General features: G+C 15.2%; 1 long non-coding RNA gene across 1 annotated transcript; it reads right to left on the reverse strand.

Annotated features, from left to right (window-relative positions):
- Positions 1-458: 458 nt before the first annotated feature.
- Positions 459-9,402, reverse strand: LOC119767115. Its single transcript, XR_005277334.1, has 3 exons — positions 9,303-9,402; positions 9,046-9,210; positions 459-869 (listed from the first exon to the last, which is right to left on the reverse strand). It is a non-coding gene; the product is annotated as an uncharacterized LOC119767115 (long non-coding RNA).
- Between the last annotated feature and the right edge of the window lie 1,129 nt (positions 9,403-10,531).

Here is a 10,531-nt window from a genome sequence, read left to right on the forward strand (position 1 = left end):
ACTACCTAACACTCGTCAGCCAAATCAACCGTAAATTTTGTTTTTTCTGCTTATCGGTTGTGCTGAAATTAGTCGAGCTAGGTATTGTGGTTTCGGAAATAAATCGAATTTTCGCGGCGACTTATCTGACACTACGCTCCGCAAACTGATCAACTCTAATTTTGAGTGCAACGAGATGTTGTCCCTGACTGAAAAGTCCGTCGGACGTCCGTCGTTTGTCGTCCGTGCAATCGTACGACGTCGCTCGACAATGTCGTGCGACTTTCGCACGAATGTCATACGTTTTTGCACCAAAATGTCGTATTTGTCGTGCGATCGTCGCACGATTGCACGGACGACAAACGACGGACGTCCAACGTCGCACGGTTTTGTTATTTAGAATGTCGTGCTATTGTCGTGTGCTGTCATTTCGGATTTTTGGGTTATGTTGCAGTTGAAAAAACTGTTGTTTTGTTTTTATTGATTTTTTTTTTATTCCAGCTGTCAAAATTTCACAAAAATATTTATTGTACACTTAATTTCACTTGCGTATCGCCGATTCTTCCCCAACTTGGCTTCCTTCTGGATTTGCCTTGACCGCAGCTTCCGGCTTGGGTGTTGGTGTTCTTCTGAGGCGGCCGTGGCAGCATCTTGGTCGTGTTGGACTTTTGTTCCTCGACGAGCTGATCAAAACCCGGATGCGACGCTTTGGCGACGATCTTGGATCTCCGACGGATTGATGTTTACCGGAGCACGAGGAAACGTGGGTTTTGTGGAGTACGAGTACGAAAAAAACGGGGCTGCTTCCGTGGATTCTACGGAAGCCACGAGTGACCACACGGGAACGCATTCCGGTTTCCGGCAGAATCAGATTGGAAAATGTTTGTTGTCTGAAAAAAATATATCATCAATCAACAATTGGCAAGAATTTATAAATTGAATTCAGATTTCAATAATAATAATAATTATAAAATTTCAATTCAATAAAATTTCAAATATGTATTTTTGAACTATGAAAGAAAAACTAAATTTATGAACTTTCAAAATTTAAACATTTAAAAAAGAATTATAAATAATAGATGCCTAGATAGATGATAGATTTAAATTTAAAATTATTGCAATTAGTTTTGAAATCCGAGAGTATTATTATTTGAAAATTGTACCTGATTTAAGAATGCTAAAAAAAATCTAAATTTCTAAAATTCTAAAACTCTAAAACTCTAAAATACTAAAATTCTAAAATTCTAAAATTCTAAAATTCTAAAATTCTAAAATTCTAAAATTCTAAAATTCTAAAATTCTAAAATTCTAAAATTCTAAAATTCTAAAATTCTAAAATTCTAAAATTCTAAAATTCTAAAATTCTAAAATTCTAAAATTTAAAATTCTAAAATTTAAAATTTAAAATTCTAAAATTCTAAAATTTAAAATTTAAAATTCTAAAATTTAAAATTTAAAATTTAAAATTCTAAAATTCTAAAATTCTAAAATTCTAAAATTCTAAAATTCTAAAATTTAAAATTCTAAAATTCTAAAATTCTAAAATTTAAAATTTAAAATTCTAAAATTTAAAATTCTAAAATTTAAAATTCTAAAATTCTAAAATTCTAAAATTTAAAATTTAAAATTTAAAATTCTAAAATTCTAAAATTCTAAAATTTAAAATTTAAAATTCTAAAATTTAAAATTTAAAATTCTAAAATTTAAAATTTAAAATTCTAAAATTCTAAAATTCTAAAATTTAAAATTCTAAAATTCTAAAATTTAAAATTCTAAAATTCTAAAATTTAAAATTCTAAAATTCTAAAATTCTAAAATTCTAAAATTTAAAATTTAAAATTTAAAATTTAAAATTCTAAAATTCTAAAATTCTAAAATTTAAAATTCTAAAATTCTAAAATTTAAAATTTAAAATTCTAAAATTTAAAATTTAAAATTTAAAATTCTAAAATTTAAAATTCTAAAATTTAAAATTTAAAATTTAAAATTCTAAAATTTAAAATTCTAAAATTCTAAAATTCTAAAATTCTAAAATTTAAAATTTAAAATTTAAAATTCTAAAATTCTAAAATTCTAAAATTTAAAATTCTAAAATTCTAAAATTCTAAAATTCTAAAATTTAAAATTTAAAATTCTAAAATTCTAAAATTCTAAAATTTAAAATTCTAAAATTTAAAATTCTAAAATTTAAAATTCTAAAATTTAAAATTCTAAAATTTAAAATTCTAAAATTTAAAATTCTAAAATTCTAAAATTTAAAATTCTAAAATTCTAAAATTTAAAATTCTAAAATTCTAAAATTTAAAATTCTAAAATTTAAAATTTAAAATTCTAAAATTTAAAATTCTAAAATTCTAAAATTTAAAATTTAAAATTTAAAATTTAAAATTCTAAAATTCTAAAATTTAAAATTTAAAATTCTAAAATTTAAAATTCTAAAATTCTAAAATTCTAAAATTCTAAAATTCTAAAATTCTAAAATTTAAAATTTAAAATTTAAAATTTAAAATTCTAAAATTTAAAATTCTAAAATTCTAAAATTTAAAATTCTAAAATTTAAAATTCTAAAATTTAAAATTCTAAAATTCTAAAATTCTAAAATTTAAAATTTAAAATTTAAAATTTAAAATTTAAAATTCTAAAATTTAAAATTTAAAATTTAAAATTTAAAATTTAAAATTCTAAAATTTAAAATTTAAAATTTAAAATTTAAAATTTAAAATTCTAAAATTCTAAAATTCTAAAATTCTAAAATTTAAAATTTAAAATTTAAAATTTAAAATTCTAAAATTTAAAATTTAAAATTTAAAATTTAAAATTTAAAATTTAAAATTTAAAATTTAAAATTCTAAAATTCTAAAATTCTAAAATTTAAAATTTAAAATTCTAAAATTCTAAAATTTAAAATTCTAAAATTTAAAATTCTAAAATTCTAAAATTTAAAATTTAAAATTTAAAATTCTAAAATTTAAAATTTAAAATTCTAAAATTCTAAAATTCTAAAATTTAAAATTTAAAATTTAAAATTCTAAAATTCTAAAATTTAAAATTCTAAAATTTAAAATTTAAAATTCTAAAATTCTAAAATTTAAAATTTAAAATTTAAAATTCTAAAATTTAAAATTTAAAATTTAAAATTCTAAAATTCTAAAATTTAAAATTTAAAATTCTAAAATTTAAAATTTAAAATTCTAAAATTTAAAATTCTAAAATTTAAAATTTAAAATTCTAAAATTTAAAATTCTAAAATTTAAAATTCTAAAATTTAAAATTCTAAAATTCTAAAATTTAAAATTCTAAAATTTAAAATTTAAAATTCTAAAATTTAAAATTTAAAATTTAAAATTCTAAAATTTAAAATTTAAAATTTAAAATTTAAAATTTAAAATTTAAAATTTAAAATTTAAAATTCTAAAATTCTAAAATTTAAAATTCTAAAATTTAAAATTCTAAAATTTAAAATTTAAAATTCTAAAATTCTAAAATTCTAAAATTTAAAATTCTAAAATTTAAAATTCTAAAATTTAAAATTCTAAAATTTAAAATTCTAAAATTCTAAAATTTAAAATTCTAAAATTCTAAAATTTAAAATTCTAAAATTCTAAAATTTAAAATTTAAAATTCTAAAATTCTAAAATTCTAAAATTCTAAAATTCTAAAATTCTAAAATTTAAAATTTAAAATTTAAAATTCTAAAATTTAAAATTCTAAAATTTAAAATTTAAAATTTAAAATTCTAAAATTCTAAAATTCTAAAATTTAAAATTTAAAATTTAAAATTTAAAATTCTAAAATTTAAAATTTAAAATTTAAAATTTAAAATTCTAAAATTTAAAATTCTAAAATTTAAAATTCTAAAATTTAAAATTCTAAAATTTAAAATTTAAAATTCTAAAATTTAAAATTTAAAATTCTAAAATTTAAAATTTAAAATTCTAAAATTTAAAATTTAAAATTTAAAATTCTAAAATTCTAAAATTTAAAATTCTAAAATTTAAAATTTAAAATTCTAAAATTTAAAATTCTAAAATTTAAAATTTAAAATTCTAAAATTTAAAATTCTAAAATTTAAAATTTAAAATTCTAAAATTCTAAAATTCTAAAATTCTAAAATTCTAAAATTTAAAATTCTAAAATTTAAAATTCTAAAATTCTAAAATTTAAAATTCTAAAATTTAAAATTCTAAAATTCTAAAATTTAAAATTTAAAATTCTAAAATTTAAAATTTAAAATTTAAAATTTAAAATTTAAAATTCTAAAATTCTAAAATTTAAAATTCTAAAATTCTAAAATTCTAAAATTTAAAATTTAAAATTTAAAATTTAAAATTCTAAAATTCTAAAATTTAAAATTCTAAAATTCTAAAATTTAAAATTCTAAAATTTAAAATTTAAAATTTAAAATTCTAAAATTTAAAATTTAAAATTTAAAATTTAAAATTTAAAATTTAAAATTCTAAAATTCTAAAATTCTAAAATTTAAAATTCTAAAATTTAAAATTCTAAAATTCTAAAATTTAAAATTCTAAAATTCTAAAATTCTAAAATTTAAAATTTAAAATTCTAAAATTCTAAAATTTAAAATTCTAAAATTCTAAAATTTAAAATTTAAAATTCTAAAATTTAAAATTCTAAAATTTAAAATTCTAAAATTTAAAATTTAAAATTCTAAAATTCTAAAATTTAAAATTCTAAAATTCTAAAATTTAAAATTTAAAATTTAAAATTCTAAAATTCTAAAATTTAAAATTTAAAATTCTAAAATTTAAAATTTAAAATTCTAAAATTTAAAATTCTAAAAATTTAAAATTTAAAATTCTAAAATTTAAAATTTAAAATTTAAAATTCTAAAATTCTAAAATTTAAAATTCTAAAATTCTAAAATTCTAAAATTTAAAATTCTAAAATTCTAAAATTTAAAATTCTAAAATTTAAAATTTAAAATTCTAAAATTTAAAATTTAAAATTCTAAAATTTAAAATTTAAAATTTAAAATTCTAAAATTCTAAAATTTAAAATTTAAAATTTAAAATTTAAAATTTAAAATTCTAAAATTCTAAAATTTAAAATTTAAAATTTAAAATTCTAAAATTTAAAATTTAAAATTCTAAAATTCTAAAATTCTAAAATTCTAAAATTCTAAAATTTAAAATTCTAAAATTTAAAATTTAAAATTTAAAATTCTAAAATTTAAAATTCTAAAATTTAAAATTCTAAAATTTAAAATTTAAAATTCTAAAATTTAAAATTTAAAATTCTAAAATTCTAAAATTTAAAATTTAAAATTCTAAAATTTAAAATTCTAAAATTCTAAAATTTAAAATTTAAAATTTAAAATTTAAAATTCTAAAATTTAAAATTCTAAAATTTAAAATTCTAAAATTTAAAATTTAAAATTCTAAAATTCTAAAATTTAAAATTCTAAAATTCTAAAATTTAAAATTCTAAAATTCTAAAATTCTAAAATTTAAAATTTAAAATTTAAAATTTAAAATTTAAAATTCTAAAATTCTAAAATTCTAAAATTTAAAATTCTAAAATTTAAAATTCTAAAATTTAAAATTCTAAAATTTAAAATTTAAAATTTAAAATTTAAAATTCTAAAATTTAAAATTTAAAATTTAAAATTTAAAATTTAAAATTTAAAATTCTAAAATTCTAAAATTTAAAATTTAAAATTTAAAATTCTAAAATTTAAAATTCTAAAATTTAAAATTTAAAATTTAAAATTCTAAAATTTAAAATTTAAAATTTAAAATTTAAAATTCTAAAATTTAAAATTTAAAATTCTAAAATTTAAAATTCTAAAATTTAAAATTTAAAATTTAAAATTCTAAAATTCTAAAATTTAAAATTTAAAATTTAAAATTCTAAAATTTAAAATTTAAAATTCTAAAATTCTAAAATTCTAAAATTCTAAAATTCTAAAATTTAAAATTCTAAAATTTAAAATTCTAAAATTCTAAAATTCTAAAATTCTAAAATTTAAAATTTAAAATTTAAAATTCTAAAATTTAAAATTTAAAATTTAAAATTCTAAAATTTAAAATTCTAAAATTTAAAATTCTAAAATTCTAAAATTCTAAAATTCTAAAATTCTTTAAAATTTAAAATTTAAAATTTAAAATTCTAAAATTTAAAATTTAAAATTTAAAATTTAAAATTCTAAAATTTAAAATTTAAAATTCTAAAATTTAAAATTTAAAATTCTAAAATTTAAAATTTAAAATTTAAAATTCTAAAATTTAAAATTTAAAATTCTAAAATTCTAAAATTTAAAATTTAAAATTTAAAATTCTAAAATTTAAAATTCTAAAATTCTAAAATTTAAAATTTAAAATTTAAAATTCTAAAATTTAAAATTTAAAATTCTAAAATTCTAAAATTTAAAATTTAAAATTCTAAAATTTAAAATTTAAAATTTAAAATTTAAAATTCTAAAATTCTAAAATTTAAAATTTAAAATTCTAAAATTTAAAATTTAAAATTCTAAAATTTAAAATTTAAAATTTAAAATTCTAAAATTTAAAATTTAAAATTTAAAATTTAAAATTTAAAATTCTAAAATTCTAAAATTTAAAATTTAAAATTTAAAATTTAAAATTTAAAATTTAAAATTCTAAAATTTAAAATTCTAAAATTTAAAATTCTAAAATTCTAAAATTCTAAAATTTAAAATTTAAAATTTAAAATTTAAAATTCTAAAATTCTAAAATTTAAAATTTAAAATTTAAAATTTAAAATTTAAAATTTAAAATTTAAAATTCTAAAATTTAAAATTTAAAATTTAAAATTTAAAATTCTAAAATTTAAAATTCTAAAATTTAAAATTCTAAAATTTAAAATTCTAAAATTTAAAATTTAAAATTCTAAAATTTAAAATTTAAAATTTAAAATTTAAAATTCTAAAATTCTAAAATTTAAAATTTAAAATTTAAAATTTAAAATTCTAAAATTCTAAAATTTAAAATTTAAAATTCTAAAATTCTAAAATTTAAAATTTAAAATTTAAAATTCTAAAATTCTAAAATTTAAAATTCTAAAATTTAAAATTTAAAATTTAAAATTTAAAATTTAAAATTTAAAATTTAAAATTCTAAAATTTAAAATTTAAAATTCTAAAATTCTAAAATTTAAAATTCTAAAATTTAAAATTTAAAATTTAAAATTTAAAATTCTAAAATTCTAAAATTTAAAATTTAAAATTTAAAATTTAAAATTTAAAATTTAAAATTTAAAATTCTAAAATTTAAAATTTAAAATTTAAAATTTAAAATTTAAAATTTAAAATTCTAAAATTTAAAATTTAAAATTCTAAAATTTAAAATTCTAAAATTTAAAATTCTAAAATTTAAAATTTAAAATTTAAAATTCTAAAATTTAAAATTTAAAATTTAAAATTCTAAAATTTAAAATTTAAAATTTAAAATTTAAAATTTAAAATTCTAAAATTTAAAATTTAAAATTCTAAAATTTAAAATTTAAAATTTAAAATTCTAAAATTCTAAAATTTAAAATTCTAAAATTCTAAAATTCTAAAATTCTAAAATTTAAAATTTAAAATTCTAAAATTCTAAAATTCTAAAATTTAAAATTTAAAATTTAAAATTTAAAATTCTAAAATTCTAAAATTTAAAATTTAAAATTTAAAATTCTAAAATTCTAAAATTCTAAAATTTAAAATTTAAAATTTAAAATTTAAAATTTAAAATTTAAAATTTAAAATTTAAAATTTAAAATTTAAAATTTAAAATTTAAAATTCTAAAATTTAAAATTTAAAATTTAAAATTTAAAATTTAAAATTCTAAAATTTAAAATTTAAAATTCTAAAATTCTAAAATTTAAAATTCTAAAATTCTAAAATTCTAAAATTCTAAAATTCTAAAATTCTAAAATTCTAAAATTCTAAAATTCTAAAATTCTAAAATTCTGAAATTCTGAAATTCTAAAATTCTAAAATTCTAAAATTCTGAAATTCTAAAATTCTAAAATTCTAAAATTCTAATTCTAAAATTCTTTAATTCTAAAATTCTATAATTCTGAAATTCTTAAAAATTTTAAGTTCTGAAATTCGAAATTTTTAAAAATGAAAATTTTCTGAATTGTAAAATTTTTGAATTTTAGGGTGCCTCAATACCAAAATCATTTATTTCAATTCGTGATATTTTTTAAAATTTTGACTTTGTAAAATCCTTGAAGACTTTCAAAAGTTAAAAGATTTTTTTTACTATTTAAACATTTTTAAAACTTTTAAATATAAAAAAAAAAACAATTTTTAAAACTTAAAACAAAACTTGAACTTGTATTTTTTTTTAATTTTTTAATTTTTTTTTTAATTTTAGTTTGTTAAAAAATTTTAAATTTGTATTTTATTGAAAATTTAAAAAAAATTAAGATCTTAAAATCAGTTTTTTTTTATTTTTAAAATTTTAAGAAACATTAAGTTTTCAAATGCGTAATTAAAAAAAATGATCTATGAAATTTTAGAATTTAAAAATATAAATTATTTAAATTTTAGAATTTACAGAATTTACAATTTTTGAATTTTAGAACTCATAATTTTTGAATATTAGAATTCAAAATTCCAACTCGTGCGTCCAACGTTTTGGGAATTCAAGAACTTTATAATGTTAGATTTTTTGTATTTATAAATTGAAGAATTTTAGTACTTAAGAATTAAGGAATTTTAGTGTTTAAGTTTTGTCAATTAAAAAAATCTTATTTTTGAATTTCAAATTTTTTAAAATATTTGAAGACTTTGAGAATTTGAAGAATTAATAAATTCTAGAATTTAAGAAAAGAATACTAACAATTTGCACAATATCAAGAAATTCAATAAATTTAGAATTTTCGAATTCTTACATTTTTAAGTTCTGAAATGCTAGAATTTTACAACTTTACAATTTCAGCGTTTAAGTTTTTTTTTTTTTAAATTAGCATTTTTCAGTTTGGAATTATTGGATTGAAAAGTTGAGAATTTGTTTTGTTCCATTCATCCTATTTTTAATTTCGATCGTCCAATCGCACTTCCAGCACACCTCCATCGTTTCTAAAACATGACTCACCAGTTCCATTAGGTATGCGTCGCAACATCCCGCGGACGGTAAAACACCAAACACCAACCGCTTCCACGATCGCAAACTGGTTCCTTCCCGTCCCGTCTTCCGGAATGGCCCGCCGAGTAAACCATATTTCCCGTCCTCCTCCTCCTCCGCCACGAAGACCGAAATCTGGAATACAAGACACTTTGATTCGGTCACTCGCCCACTCCGGCCGGAACTTTCCGGCAGAAAAAAGTAATTGAACCTAGTAAACAACTTACCTATTAACTATCCAAAATCCTCCAAAAGCCTGAAAGCAACAACAACTGGTTCGACTCGGTTGCAATCAAGTCCGAATTCTTTATGTAAACTAATGTCAAAAACCAAAACAATGACTTTTATATCCCGCCGTTTGGCATGTGGGTTGAGGACATCCCGCCAAACATATCATAGTAACCTAGGGTTGCGATGGGAAAAATCGTGTCAAAAATTTGCAACTGTTGTTTTGAACAGTTTGGTACGGCGTCAACGGTCGATTCGGAATCGTGAATCGGAAGTTTGTAGAGCGTCCAATTTCCCGTCCCGGGAAAAAAATTCCCGGGAATTCCCGGGATTTCCCGGAAAAAAATATTTCCCGTTTCCCGGGAAATTTGTAAATTTCCCGGGAATTCCCGAAATACAAGCGGAAGTATACATTTTCCTACCTTTTTTGCACCAATGTTTTGAAGTCATACAAGAAATAATAATCAGAAAACCTGATTTGATTTTATTCACCAATCTATTGTTCATACTGAACTAATCAGCTTGTCTGTGAATTTCATGTCAAGGTTTAATTCAGATAATATTTATTTCTGAAGCATTCACAACTAGGAATATTGTTTGCTTATATGTTGGACAATACAAATCACGCTATTATGGAATGAATATTACCTGTTTTATTTTCGACAACCTATTATTAAGATTTTTTTATATCATTTTAAAATAAGATATTCACCATTTTTGTTTACCTTGACCAAATTGGATGAAAATTGAATTGATATAATTAAATTTCTCAAAAAGGGTTGTTCGAAAAGAATTTGTTTAAAAGTATTCGTGAAATAACTGTTTGAAGTTGTAAATTTGAAATATGAAAATACATATATCGTTTAATTTCAACCACTTTTACACTATGATAATTATTATAATCTAATTAATTTATTAGGCCATACAATCAAATAACTAAAATTATACCATAAATGGAACCATGCTAAATCACAAAAAAAAAAACAACTTTGTATCATATGAAATTTACCCAAAGAATGCAACTCGCTTCAAATATTATAAAACTTTAAGTTGTGATTTAATGAAATAGTGTTTCAAGTTAAATAGCGCTAGAAATTAGATTTTAAAGATACTTGTTCTGAAATAAGTAATTTGCCATAAAAACAGTATTTCTGCATGATTTTTGTTCCATTTGAACTTTATGGTCACTGAGACAAATCTAAAAGCAATTGTGTTGCTGTGGAGCATA

Source organism: Culex quinquefasciatus, chromosome 2 (genome assembly GCF_015732765.1).
Source record: "Culex quinquefasciatus strain JHB chromosome 2, VPISU_Cqui_1.0_pri_paternal, whole genome shotgun sequence".
NCBI classification, from domain to species: Eukaryota; Metazoa; Arthropoda; class Insecta; order Diptera; family Culicidae; genus Culex; species Culex quinquefasciatus.